Source organism: Rattus norvegicus, chromosome 11 (assembly GCF_021556685.1).
Source record: "Rattus norvegicus strain SHRSP/BbbUtx chromosome 11, alternate assembly SHRSP_T2T, whole genome shotgun sequence".
NCBI classification, from domain to species: Eukaryota; Metazoa; Chordata; class Mammalia; order Rodentia; family Muridae; genus Rattus; species Rattus norvegicus.
In genome coordinates this window covers 39,918,946-39,931,407 of record NC_141544.1, presented here as the reverse complement: position 1 = coordinate 39,931,407, position 12,462 = coordinate 39,918,946, and positions in this window count along the sequence as shown.

The following is a 12,462-nucleotide window of genomic DNA, read 5'->3' as shown; positions in this document are numbered from 1 at the left end:
GCATTCACATTTTGATCATCCATCTTGAGTTTCATTTGTTCTAGGCATCTAGGGTAATTCAAGCATTTGGGCTAATAGCCACTTATCAGTGAGTGCATACCATGTATGTCTTTCTGTGATTGGGTTAGCTCACTCAGGATGATATTTTCCAGTTCCAACCATTTGCCTACGAATTTCATACAGCCGTTGTATTTGATAGCTGAGTAATATTCCATTGTGTAGATGTACCACATTTTCTGTATCCATTCCTCTGTTGAAGGGCATCTGGGTTCTTTCCAGCTTCTGGCTACTATAAATAAGGCTGCTATGAACATAGTGGAGCACGTGTCTTTTTTATATGTTGGGGCATCTTTTGGGTATATGCCCAAGAGAGGTATAGCTGGATCCTCAGGCAGTTCAATGTCCAATTTTCTGAGGAACCTCCAGACTGATTTCCAGAATGGTTGTACCAGTCTGCAATCCCACCAACAATGGAGGAGTGTTCCTCTTTCCCACATTCTCGCCAGCATTTGCTGTCACCTGAGTTTTTGATCTTAGCCATTCTCACTGGTGTGAGGTGAAATCTCAGGGTTGTTTTGATTTGCATTTCCCTTATGACTAAAGATGTTGAACATTTCTTTAGGTGTTTCTCAGCCATTCGGCATTCCTCAGCTGTGAATTCTTTGTTTAGTTCTGAACGCCATTTTTAATAGGGTTATTTGTCTCCCTGCGGTCTAACTTCTTGAGTTCTTTGTATATTTTGGATATCAGGCCTCTATCTGTTGTAGGATTGGTAAAGATCTTTTCCCAATATGTTGGTTGCCGTTTTGTCCTAACCACAGTGTCCTTTGCCTTACAGAAGCTTTGCAGTTTTATGAGATCCCATTTGTCGATTCTTGATCTTAGAGCATAAGCCATTGGTGTTTTGTTCAGGAAATTTTTTCCAGTGCCCATGTGTTCCAGATGCTTCCCTAGTTTTTCTTCTATTAGTTTGAGTGTATCTGGTTTGATGTGGAGGTCCTTGATCCACTTGGACTTAAGCTTTGTACAGGGTGATAATCATGGATCGATCTGCATTCTTCTACATGTTGACCTCCAGTTGAACCAGCACCATTTGCTGAAAATGCTCTTTTTTCCATTGGATGGTTTTGGCTCCTTTGTCAAAAATCAAGTGACCATAGGTGTGTGGGTTCATTTCTGGGTCTTCAATTCTGTTCCATTGGTCTATCTGTCTGTCTCTGAACCAATACCATGCAGTTTTTATCACTATTGCTCTGTAATACTGCTTGAGTTCAGGGATAGTGATTCCCCCTGAAGTCCTTTTATTGTTGAGGATAGCTTTAGCTATCCTGGGTTTTTTGTTATTCCAGATGAATTTACAAATTGTTCTGTATAACTCTTTGAAGAATTGGATTGGTATTTTGATGGGGATTGCATTGAATCTGTAGATCGCTTTTGGTAAAATGGCCTTTTTTACTATATTAATCCTGCCAATCCATTAGCATGGGAGATCTTTCCATCTTCTGAGGTCTTCTTCAATTTCTTTCTTCAGTGTCTTGAAGTTCTTTTTGTACAGATCTTTTACTTGCTTGGTTAAAGTCACACCGAGGTACTTTATATTATTTGGGTCTGTTATGAAGGGTGTCGTTTCCCTAATTTCTGTCTCGGCTTGTTTCTCTTTTGTGTAGAGGAAGGCTACTGATTTATTTGAGTTAATTTTATACCCAGCCACTTTGCTGAAGTTGTTTATCAGCTTTAGTAGTTCTCTGGTGGAACTTTTGGGATCACTTAAATAAACTATCATATCATCTGCAAATAGTGATATTTTGACTTCTTCTTTTCCGATCTGTATCCCCTTGACCTCCTTTGGTTGTCTGATTGCTCTGGATAGAACTTCAAAAACTCTATTGAATAAGTAGGGAGAGAGTGGGCAGCCTTGTCTAGTCCCTGATTTTAGTGGGATTGCTTCAAGTTTCTCTCCATTTAGTTTAATGTTAGCAATGTTAGTTTAATGTTAGTTTAATGGTTTGCTGTATATGGCTTTTACTATGTTTAGGTATGGGCCTTGAATTCCTATTCTTTCCAGGACTTTTATCATGAAGGGGTGTTGAATTTTGTCAAATGCTTTCTCAGCATCTAATGAAATGATCATGTGGTTTTATTCTTTCAGTTTGTTTATAGTGGATTAAGTTGATGGTTTTCCGTATATTAAACCATCCCTGCATGCCTGGGATGAAGCCTACTTGATCATGGTGGATGTTTGTTTTGATGTGCTCTTGGATTTGGTTTGCCAGAATTTTATTGAGGATTTTTGCATTGATATTCATAAGGGAAATTGGTCTGAAGTTCTCTTTCTTTGTTGGGTCTTTGTGTGGTTTAGGTATAAGAGTAATTGTGGCTTCATAGAAGGAATTCGGGAGTGATCCATCTGTTTCAATTTTGTGGAATAGTTTGGATAATATTGGTATGAGGTCTTCTATGAAGGTTTGATAGTATTCTGCACTAAACCCGTCTGGACCTGGGCTCTTTTTTGTTGGGAGACCTTTAATGACTGCTTCTATTTCCTTAGGAGTTATGGGATTGTTTAACTGGTTTATCTGTTCCTGATTTAACTTTGGTACCTGGTATCTGTCTAGGAAATTGTCCATTTCGTGCAGATTTTCAAGTTTTGTTGAATATAGGCTTTTATAGTAAGATCTGATGATTTTTTGAATTTCCTCTGAATCTGTAGTTATGTCTCCCCTTTCATTTCTGATTTTGTTAATTTGGACACACTCTCTGTGTCCTCTCGTTAGTCTGGCTAAGGGTTTATCTATCTTGTTGATTTTCTCAAAGAACCAACTTTTGGTTCTGTTGATTCTTTCTATGGTCCTTTTTTTTCTACTTGGTTGATTTCAGCACTGAGTTTGATTATTTCCTGCCTTCTACTCCTCCTGGGTGTATTTGCTTCTTTTTGTTCTAGAGCTTTTAGGTGTGCTGTCAAGCTGCTGACATATGCTCTTTCCTGTTTCTTTCTACAGGCACTTAGCGCTATGTGTTTTCCTCTTAGCACAGCTTTCGTTGTGTCCCATAAGTTTGGGTATTTTGTACCTTCATTTTCATTATATTCTAAAAAGTCTTTAATTTCTTTCTTTATTTCTTGCTTGACCAGGTTATCTTTGAGTAGAGCATTGTTCAACTTCCACGTATATGTGGGCGTTCTTCCCTTATTGTTATTGAAGACCAGCTTTAGGCCGTGGTGGTCTGATAGCACGCATGGGATTATTTCTATCTTTCTGTACCTGTTGAGGCCCGCTTTTTGACCAATTATATGGTCAATTTTGGAGAAAGTACCATGAGGAGCTGAGAAGAAGGTATATCCTTTTGCTTTAGGATAGAATGTTCTATAAATATCCGTTAAGTCCATTTGGCTCATGACTTCTCTAAGTCTGTCTAAGTCTCTGTTTAATTTCTGTTTCCATGATCTGTCCATTGATGAGAGTGGGGTGTTGAAATCTCCTACTATTATTGTGTGAGGTGCAATGTGTGTTTTGAGCTTTAGTACGGTTTCTTTTACGTATGTAGGTGCCATTGTATTTGGGGCATAGATATTTAGGATTGAGAGTTCATCTTGGTGGATTTTTCCTTTGATGAATATGAAGTGTCCTTCCTTATCTTTTTTGATGACTTTTAGTTGAAAATTGATTTTATTTGATATTAGAATGACTACTCCAGCTTGCTTCTTCCTACCATTTGCTTGGAAAGTTGTTTTCCAGCCTTTCACTCTGAGGTAGTGTCTGTCTTTGTCTCTGAGGTGTGTTTCCTGTAGGCAGCAGAATGCAGGGTCCTCGTTGCGTATCCAGTTTGTTAATCTATGTCTTTTTATTGGGGAGTTGAGGCCATTGATGTTGAGAGATATTAAGGAATAGTGATTATTGCTTCCTGTTATATTCATATTTGGATGTGAGGTTATGTTTGTGTGCTTTTCTTCTCTTTGTTTTGTTGGCAAGACGATTAGTTTCTTGCTTCTTCTAGGGTATAGTTTGCCTCCTTATGTTGGGCTTTACCATTTATTATCCTTTGTAGTGCTGGATTTGTAGAAAGATATTGTGTAAATTTGGTCTTGTCATGGAATATCTTGGTTTCTCCATTTATGTTAATTGAGAGTTTTGCAGGATACAGTAACCTGGGCTGGCATTTGTGTTCTCTTATGGTCTGTATGACATCAGTCCAGGATCTTCTGGCTTTCATAGTCTCTGGCGAAAAGTCTGGTGTGATTCTAATAGGTCTGCCTTATATGTTACTTGACCTTTTTCCCTTACTGCTTTTAATATTCTTTTTTTATTTTGTGCGTTTGGTGTTTTGACTATTATGTGACGGGAGGAGTTTCCTTTCTGGTCCAATCTATTTAGTTCTGTAGGCTTCTTGTATGCTTATGGGTATCTCTTTCTTTAGGTTAGGGAAGTTTTCTTCTATGATTTTGTTGAAGATATTTACTGGTCCTTTGACCTGGGAGTCTTCACTCTCTTCTACAACTATTATCCTTAGGTTTGATCTTCTCATTGAGTCCTGGATTTCCTGTATGTTTTGGACCAGTAGCTTTTTCTGCTTTACATTATCTTTGACAGTTGAGTCGATGATTTCTATGAAATCTTCTGCTCCAGAGATTCTCTCTTCTATCTCTTGTATTCTGTTGGTGAAGCTTGTATCTTCGGCTCCTTGTCTCTTCTTTTGGTTTTCTATATCCAGGGGTGTTTCCATGTGTTCTTTCTTGATTTCTTCTATTTTCATTTTTAATTCCTTCAACTGTTTAATTGTGTTTTCCTGGAATTCTTTCATGGATTTTTGTGATTCCTCTCTGTAGGCTTCTACTTGTTTATTTATGTTTTCCTGTGTTTCTCTAAGGGAGTTCTTCATGTCTTTCTTGAATTCCTCCAGCATCATGATCAAATATGATTTTGAAACTAGATCTTGCTTTTCTGGTGTGTTTTGATAATCAGTGTTTGCTTTGGTGGGAGAATTGGGCTCTGATGATGCCATGTAGTCTTGGTTTCTGTGGCTTGGATTCCTGTGTTTGCCTCTCGCCATCAAATTATCTCTAGTGTTACTTTGTTCTTCTATTTCTGACAGTGGCTAGACTGTCCTATAAGCCTGTGTGTCAGGGGTGTTGTAGACCTGTTTTCCTGTTTTCTTTCAGCCAATTATGGGAACAGAGTGTTCTGCTTTCGGGCGTGTAGTTTTTCCTATCTACAGGTCTTCAGCTGTTCCTGTGGGCCTGTGTCCTGAGTTCACTAGGCAGGTCGCTTGGAGTTGGAAGGTTTGTCTTACCTGTGGTCCCAAGGCTCAAGTTTGCTTGTGAGGTGTTGCTTATGAGCTCTCCAAGGCGGCAGCAACCAGGAAGATCTGCGCCGCCCTTTCCGGGAGCTTCCGTGCACCAGCGTTCCAGGTGGCGTTTGGTGTTTTCCTCTGGCGTCAGAGATGTGGGCAGAGTGCAGTCTCTTCTGGTTTCCTAGGCGTGTCTGCCTCTCTTAAAATGTATTCTTTAATCTATTTTATTTACAGTCCCGATTTTATCCCCCTCCTGGCCCACCATCTGACTGTTCTACGTCCCACACCTACCCACTCTCCCCTCATACCATCTTTAAGAGGGTGTCTTCACCCTTCCACCCCCATTCTACCAGAACTCCCCACTCCCTGGGACCTAAATCTCATGAGGGTTAGGTGAATCTTCTCTGACTGAGTCCAGACCTGGCAGTCTTCTGCTCCATACGTGTTGAGGGTCTCATATCAGCTGGTGTATGTTGCCTGGTTTGTGGTTCAGTGTCTGAGAGATCCTGGGGGTCAAGGTTAGTTGAGACTGCTTGTCCTCCTATGAACTAGGCCTCCTCCTTTACTTCTTCTAGCTTTTTCCTAATTTAACCACAGGGGTTAGCAGCTTCTGTTCATTGGTTGGGTGTAAATAATCTCCATCTGACTCTTTCAGCTGCTTGTTGGGTCCTTTGGTGATGGGTAATCATGAGAAGGTTTTTTTTTTTTTTTTTTAAGCCCGCCATAGCCTCAGTAATAGTGTCATGTCTTGGGACCTCCCCTGAGCTGGATCCCACTTTGGGCCTGTCACTAGACTTCCTTTTCCTTAGGCTCTTCTTCATTTTTGTCCCTGCAGTTCTTTCAGACAGGAACAATTCTGGGTCAGATTTTTTGACTATGGGATGGCAACCCTATCCCTCACTTGATGCCCTGTCCTTCTACAACTTCCCTCTCCCAACTGTAGGGCATTTCATCTAAGGTCCCTCCTTTTGAGTCCTGAGAGTCTCTCACTGTACTGGCTGGTTTATGTGTCAACTTGACACAAGCAGGAGTTATCTCAGAGAAAGGAGCCTCCGTTGAGCAAATTCCTCCATGAGACCCAACTATAAGGCATTTTCTCAGTTAGTGATCAAGTGGGAAGGCCCAGCTCAGTGTGGGTGGTGCCATCCCTGGGCTGGTAGTCCTGGGTTCAATAAGAAAGCAAGCTGAGTAAGCCAGGGGAAGCAAGCCAGTAAGGAGCACCCCTCCATGGCCTCTGCATCAACTCCTTCCTGTCCTGCTTGAATTCCAGTCCTGGCTTTCTTTGGTGGTGAGCAGAAATGTAGAAGTATAAGCTGAATAAACCCTTTCCTCCCCAATTTGATTCTTAGTCATGATGTTTTGTGTAGGGATGGAAATCCCAACTAAGACATTCACCTCCTTAGTCTCTGGTACATTCTAGAGGGTTCCCCCTACCTACTACCTCCCAAGGTTATCTGTTTCTCTTCTTTCTGCTGACTCTCAGGGCTTCAGTCCTGCTCCCCCACCCAATACTGGTCATGCTCCCCTCTTCCCCTCCCTGTCCCCTTTCCCATACAATTGAGGCATCCTCACTTGGACCCTTCGGCTTGTTAACCTTGAGTTCTGTGAACTATATCCTGGGTATTATGTACTTTTTTTTTTGCTAATATCCAATTATCAGTGAGTATATACCATGTATATCCTTTTGGGTCTGAACTACTTAACTCAGGATATTTCCTAGTTCCACCTATTTTCGTGCAAAACCCAGGATGTCCTTGTTCTTAATAGCTGAATAGTATTCCATTGTGTAAATGAACCACATTTTCTGTATCCATTCTTCTGTTGTGGGACATCTGTGTTGTTTCCAGTTTCCGGCTATCACAAATTAGGTCACTATGAACATAGTGGAACAGGTGCCCCTGTGGCATGGTGGGGCATCTTTTGGGTATATGCCCAAGAATGGCATTTCTGGGTCTTCATGTAGATCTATTTTCAATTTTCTGAGGAACCTCCAGATTGATTTTCAGAGTGGTTGTACCAGTTTGCAATCCCACCAGCGATGGAGGAGAGTTCCTCTTTCTTCACATCCTCATCAATATGTATCACTTGAGATTTTGATCTTAGCCATTCTGATTGGTGTAGGGTGGATTCTCAGGATCATTTTGATTTGCATTTCCCTGATGACTAAGGACTTTAGGTGCTTCTCAGCTGTTCGAGATTTCTCTGTAGCTTTGCAAAGTGGCAGTATTGTAGCCAATGAGGTTTATCTGAGGCATCATTATTGCTTACCATTCTTTGTTTAGTTCAATACCCCATTTTTGATTTTTTTTTTTTTTTGGTTTCTTGGTAGTTAGCTTCTTGAGTTCTTTATAATTTTGGCAATTAGCCCTCTATCTGATGTGGGGTTAGTGAAGAATATTTTTCCCAATCTGTCAGTTGCTGATTTGTCCTATTGACTATGTTCTTTCCCTTACAAATGCTTCCCAGTTTCTGCAGCATTTGCTCCCTTTCAGGGCTCTGTGGAAGAACATATTTTATGCCTTTACAAGTTTGTGACAGTTTTCTGACTTTTTTTTTTTGATTTCTTGTGAACATACATCTTGGAAATTTTTAACTTCATATGTGTATTCAAATACATTTCACCCCTTTACAGACCCCTTTACAGTTATATTGGATCAGAACCCACCTCATATCGGTAGGTCTTTATCATAACTCATTACATACACGGCAATCTTAACTACTTCAAACAAGATCACATTTTAAGAAACTATGGCTATAACTCTAACATGGGAATTTCTGGAGACACTTCCAGCCTGTGTGTGTTAAAAGTTAATTGTGGTAACAATTTTCATAAGATGCTTAGCACAGAGGGACAGATTTGTAGACTATCTGATACACTGCTTCATATTTAGCTGTCACAATCATTGAATCTGATAGAAAGCTGTCCTTCACTTTCTCCCATGTTGAATCACTTGTGTGGGGATGTCCAACTGTGCGAGCCATGCTTCTTCAGAAATCCTGAGTCTGTGTTCTTGACCATTGTGTTTTATATATTTTTTAAATTTTTATTATATATTTCTTTACTTACATTTCAAAGGTTATTCCTCTTCCCGGTTTCCTGTCCATAAGCCCCCATTCCCTCCGTTCCTCCTCTCCCATTGCCCTCCCATATATTCCCCTGCATTGGGGGACCAACCTTGGCAAGACCAAGGACTTTCCCTTCCACCGGTGCCCCAACAAGGCTATTCTCTGCTACATATGCATTTGGGGCCCTGGGTCAGTCCATGTATAGTCTTTCGGTAGCGGTTTAGTTCCTGGAAGCTCTGGTTGGTTGGCATTGTTGTTTTTATGGGGTTGCAACCTCCTTCAACTCTTTCAATACTTCCTCTAATTCCCCCTAAGGGGGTTCTATTCTCAGTTCGGTGATTTGCTGCTAGCATTGACCTCTGTATTGGACATGCTCTGGATGTGTCTCTCAGGAGAGATCTATATCCAGTCCTTTTCCTCATGTATTTTTTAGCTTCATCAATCTTATCTAATTTTGGTGGCTATATATATATGGGCCACATGTGTGACAGGCTCTGAATGGCCATTCCTTCAGTTGCTGCTCTAAACTTTGCTTCCATATACCCTCCTATGAATATTTTTCCCCCTTTTAAGAAGGACCTAGCCAAGCATTGTGTCATCCAGAGTCTTGTGTTGGGGCTGACATACCAGCAATACATGCTGTCTTTCCCACCATAGTGGATCTCAGACAACTAGTATTTAAAGAAAACAAATTCTCAAATTCGTGTAACTGTTGGTAGAAATGTGGCAGAAAATGCTACCATTTGAAGGACAGTTAAAGAGTGCAGGTAACATAGAATTTTGCTTCTGGTATAGTGGCCAACCTGAAGTTACTATCACAGAACACTCTTGGGAAATGGAGTTGCGCAAAATGGATGCCTGGTAGGTCAATGTTCGTTCAGTCTATTTATACTCAACAGGGTTCTGGGTGGTCTTGAAAGCTGATGCTTCATCAAATTCTTTTGGACATAGGCCTTCATTAATCAGAGTAATTTATTTCTCCACCGACCTTTTACACATAGCATTAGAAAGAAATGTATAATGACTCAGATGCCTTAGTAACCACAATGGAAATAAAAGTCGCCGTTAAAGTGACCACGGCAAACATCATTTGGAAGATGAACTATCTAAAATGATATTTCCCTTGGAACTTCAGTTACGTTCTCTTCACTGTTTTTCTCCCACTTACTGACAGCATGTCAATGTTATTTTGAAACTATAGTCAGAGGGACCACACTAAAAGTTTTCCATCATATTTAGCATTTCTTCATCTCCCGTTTCAGCTCTTAGTCATCATTGTTGATGACAGAGTTTTAATGTGCAGAGATCAATTATCTTGACACAGTAGATTCCCTCGCACCCAGCCTGTACCTGGTTCGTTGGCCACTGTTTTCAGTCTGAGTAGTCCTACTAAGCAGCTGGCATTATGGAATAGGGAACATCAAAGGCAAAATTGCTCAAATTCAGTTTGTGTCTTTTCTTAACCATAAGGGGTGATCTTATATGTTGGTGTCTTTTGCAACGTTTTGCTCATGGTCCTTAGCCTTCTGCATTCTGAACTTCTCACCAAGCACATGGATCTTACTCTCAGGAATCTGACACTAGCATTTGCCTATTTTGTGTTCTGTTTTTTTTTTCCAGTTTTCTCCTTCTCGTGTCTTTCAACTCTCTCTATGGTTGTCAACTTCTCATCTCTACTATGTTCTACTGGTCCGATGTCCTATTCTTGGCTTTATTTATTTATTTTTCTTATTCTTTTGGCCAGTGGTTAGGGTTTCCAAGTTTCTGGCCACTGATTCAAGGAGCTAAAATAAAGCCTACAGACATTTGCAAAAATTTTAAGAAATTATTTGAAACAAAGAATTACAAAAGATCTGAACATACTGCATGTGAATATCAGGGCACATAATGAAGATACTGAAGGACCCTGGATGGCTTGGACTTTCTTTATGGACTCAGAGAGAAGGACTGGTTGCTAAGTTGTTTGGGCTGATGAGCATGTCATATCATTTCTCTACTCTGTACGCCCCTTCCTATAACGCATCTGATTTTAATCATATGTGCCTGATGATTAGGTTCCTCTTTTTCTCAAGGTAATGTCAGTCTTCTTATGGCCTGACACGATTGTCAAAGAGTCACAACAGCTCTATTGTCCAGGACTTTTAGGTTTGAGTCAGATAATTTAATTAAATTATTTGTTACATAGTTTTTATTTTAAAAAATCTATGTTAATAAAAATTGACTGTAGTAGTTACTTCTCTTGTTAAAACAAAATCATGTCAAAAGGAAGCTAAGGAACAAGGTTTACTTTGATGTAAAGTTCAGGTGATATACATTTCATCATGGTAGAGGAGTGTTCCCTATAGCCAGGACTATGAGGCCACCATAGAGCAGGAGTTAAGTTTTATCAGCAAAGTGACTTGCTTTCTTTTTGAAGACTTTCTGGAATCATAGTATTGACAAAAGTGATGGGAAGAGTGTAGTACAGAGGTCTAGAATTTTCTTGGTGGAGTGTCAAAGTGTTTCATTCTGGCAGATTAAGCTACCATAGCCTGGTTCTAAATTCATCTTACCCATTGAGCTTTGAGGTTCCTGAAGATTACATTGTGTGGGGGGAAAATATAAAAGACAAATATAATTCCTGAAGATAAGTTTTTATTATTTCCTACTGGTGGGTAAAGCATTAACACATTAACAGAATTTCTTTGTGTAGAAATTTAAATATTCCAGTTGGTACATGCGCTAATTAAATATTTATTGAGTGAAACAAGAAAAGAATTTAGAAATAAAAATTTATAGTATGGGATCACACAAAGTGCAAATCAGCAGAATTCATTGCAAATTCATAGCAAATTTTCCAGGGAGAGAGAAAAAGGAAGAGAAAAGTAGTTATTGATTGTCAAAGTAGAGCTGCACACCAATGAAGCCAGCATTTAGTGGTTGAAAATGAAGCTTACTTATGATGTCTCTATTGTTTATGGCTGGGCTGAGTTGTTCTTATTCAGACTGTAATAACCAGCATTTGTTGGGTTTATTCCTCTATGTCTGCTGATGTTGTCAAAAGGCAGAAATTGGCACATACAGAGTGGTCTCAACTGGGATGAGTTGACTGTGCTCTAATTGATTTCTCACCCACCCAGGAATCTTCAGGTTTTGTTTTTTTAAAGGGAAGGAGTGAAGGAGAAAGTGGCTGAGGAGGGGAGAGAGGAAGAAAAGACCAAAGGAGGGAAGAAACTAGGGTGAGAGGGAAGGAGAGACATGCTAGAACATATAAGCTCCAACACAATGACCAAATTTCAATGGAACAGAAAAAAGCTTTTTGATTAAAAAAAGCAATTATAAATTAATAGCTTTTTAATAGCCATGACATAATCTTGTACAAGAACTCAAGAGGAAGAGTGTATATTGTTCACAGTTCTAGTCTGTCCTCTTGGGGAAAGCATGACATTGAAAGAGGCATTATAGCTGTGACAGAAGAAACACAAGGCAGCTGGTTACTCTGCATTTTCAGTCAGGAATTAGAGAAAGGTGAATGCAGGTTCTCATTTCTTCTTTTTTTCCCTCCTTTTAATCAGTGCCACATTATAGCCTATGGTTGTGTCTCCCCAGCTCAGTTAAACCTCCTTGAAAAGATTGTCCCAGATGTGCCCATAGGTGCATCTCTTAGGTGATTTTAGGTGTCTCCAACTTGACAATGAAGATTAACATTACAGAATAGGAAGCTATGTTAAAATGTTAAAAAAAGGGTGTGTGTGTGCGTGTGTGTGTGTGTGTGTGTGTGTGTGTGTGTGTGTGTGTGTGTGGTCATTTGTGTAATCTATTTCACGGAGTTTCATCAAGGCGTTTTGTTAGAAGGTATAGTTTATCTTGACTTTCAGAAAAAAAAGTACAAGAGAAATTTATAATATGTGGCACGGTGTGAGTGAAGTCATAGCTAGATGTGAGTACGGAAGCATGAAGTCTCCATTTACTGCTGTATTTGGTACACAGTTGTGCACTTGGGAAACTCCTTAGAGGGTGGGTAAAGTTGTTAATATTTATTACAAATTAAAAGAAATCTCCATGTAAGATAGATGGTTCACCAAATAAATACAGAAGTGTAAGTATGTGTGTTGCTGAAACTGCTCCATG